The sequence below is a fragment of the Chrysochloris asiatica genome, unplaced genomic scaffold (genome assembly GCF_000296735.1).
Source record: "Chrysochloris asiatica unplaced genomic scaffold, ChrAsi1.0 scaffold00062, whole genome shotgun sequence".
NCBI lineage: Eukaryota > Metazoa > Chordata > Mammalia > Afrosoricida > Chrysochloridae > Chrysochloris > Chrysochloris asiatica.
Window position 1 is genome coordinate 16,787,523 of NW_006408580.1, and position 2,267 is coordinate 16,789,789.

The following is a 2,267-nucleotide window of genomic DNA, read 5'->3' on the forward strand; positions in this document are numbered from 1 at the left end:
AGCGACCCTGTACAGGGTTTCCGAGGGTGTAAATCTTTACGGGAGTAGAAAGCCTCATCTTTCTCCCGCGGAGCGGCTGGTAGTTTCGAACCGCTGACCCTAAGGTTCGCAGCCCGATTCGTAACCACTACGCTACCAGAGCTCCTTATACTCACCTCTAGAGGAATCAAAATCCAAAACCTAGGCCTGCCTTCCTATTACAATATGTAGTCCTTTCTCTGTGTGATCCTACTCATAGGAAAGGTCATTTGAGGTATTTCTTCACCTAGAAACCAAGGACAGCCCCTCTGTCTACTGGCCTTATCTGTCACAACCTTGAACACAAGAACAACTTGCAGACTACCTTTAGGTGATTCATCGACTAACTGACTCTTGTTGCTCAGTTATGCTCTGAGTGCTACACTTCAGTCCTTCCTATGGGCCAGCGAGGGCCTTCCAAGAGGGCTAGTCTTGCAGAGACCCCCAACATCTCAGTTGACCAAGTGTCCCACCTCAGTTGCCAGGTTTGTAACTGCAAAGGGATTCTTGTCACCTGCCACTGGTAAAGCCAATATTCAGAGAGAGGGCTCAGAGCAAAGGGCAAAGGTTTTAATGTGTATTGACACTCAAAAGAGCAGGGGAGCTGAAATCTCCCAGTTCTGCCTCCCTGACTGAAGGGCAGCTTGGGATTTTTAAGGGGAATGAAAATTGAGATCTCAGAACATGTGGGCAGGAATTGTTGTATTGGTTTTCTACTCCAGTATTTAGGGTGATCATGTCAATAGTTAGGGTGGTCACTCCTTAAACATAGTGACTGTTTCAACTGCTCCTGTTTCCAAATTTTGTCTATGTTCCCTGGAAGAGAGTTGACCCCTCATTTGGGTCATAAATTCTGCTTTGGAGATTGAAAAGGAGTGATTAATTATGGGATATAGCTAGGGCGGGAGTTAAACTTTTAATTATAACTGCTGCTCTAAAATAGCTATTTGGGTTTAATTTTACTTTGTTGCTGTTGTTGCAAAGTGCCTTCGAGTCGGTTCCAACCCATAGCGACCCTGAACAGGGTTTACGAGTCTGTAAATCTTTACGGAAGCAGAAAGCCTCATCTTTCTCCCGCGGAACAGCTGGTAGTTTCGAACTGCTGACCTAGCGGTTCACAGCCCGATTCATAACCACTACATTACCAGAGCTCCTTAACAACTGTATATAATTTTACTTTAGGCTAAGCTAAAATTTTTTAGTGTCCTCGTTTCTCAGTACCTTATTTCCATACCATAAGGATGGGTGAGTAATTCTGTATTTAAAGTCTCGAATTACTACTTTGCGGGATTCTATAGGCAAAATATTGAATGATGCAGAAAACATCAAAAGAAGACGGAAGGAATACACACTCACTGTATCAACAAGAAATGGACTGTGTTCAAACATTTCAAGATATGCATATGATCAAGAGCCAATGGTACTTAAGGAAAAAGTCCAAAGTGTATTGAAGGCATTGGCAAAAAAACAAGGCTTCAGGAGTAGATGTAATACAAATTGAAATCTTTCAACAAACTGATGCAGTACTGGAGGCACTCACTCATCTATGCCAAGAAATTTGGAAGACAGCTACCTGGCCAACTGACTGGAAGAGATCCATATTTGTGCCCATTCCAAAGAGTCCGAGGTTTCCCGAAGGAGAGGCGAGGATTAACGAACAGGCAAGGGACACAGCTGATTGCTAGTGACAAAGTTTATTTCCAGTCTCAGAGTATATATAGGGTGGTTCTGCAAGTCATTGCTGTTTTGCATAGTTACAAGTCTGTCCTTTACTGTGAATCAGGTGACCTTGGGAAAGCTCTGTAAATCAGGCGACCTTGGGAAAGCTACCTTCCCTGCTGTGTTGATAAGCAAATACTGTCTGGTTAGAACCAGCCTTAAAGCTTAGTGAGGCCTGTAAGCCTTTTGGTCCCCAACACTCTTCCAATCAGTCGGCCAGATAGTTGTCTTCCAAATTTCTTGGCAGAGATGAGTGAGTGCCTCTTGTGCCACCTCACTTTCTTGAAAGATTTCAATTTTTATTTCATCAATTCCTGGTGTATTGTTCTTTGCCAATTCCTTCAATGCACTTTGGACTTCCTCCCTGAGCATCATTGGCTCTTGTTCATATGGTACCTCTTGAAATAGTTGAACATTAACCATTCATTTCTTTTTGGTACAATGACTCTGTGTATCCCTTCCATCTTTTCTTGATGCATTCTGCATCATTCAATAATTTGCCCAGAGAATCTTTCAATAACGAAAGTCGA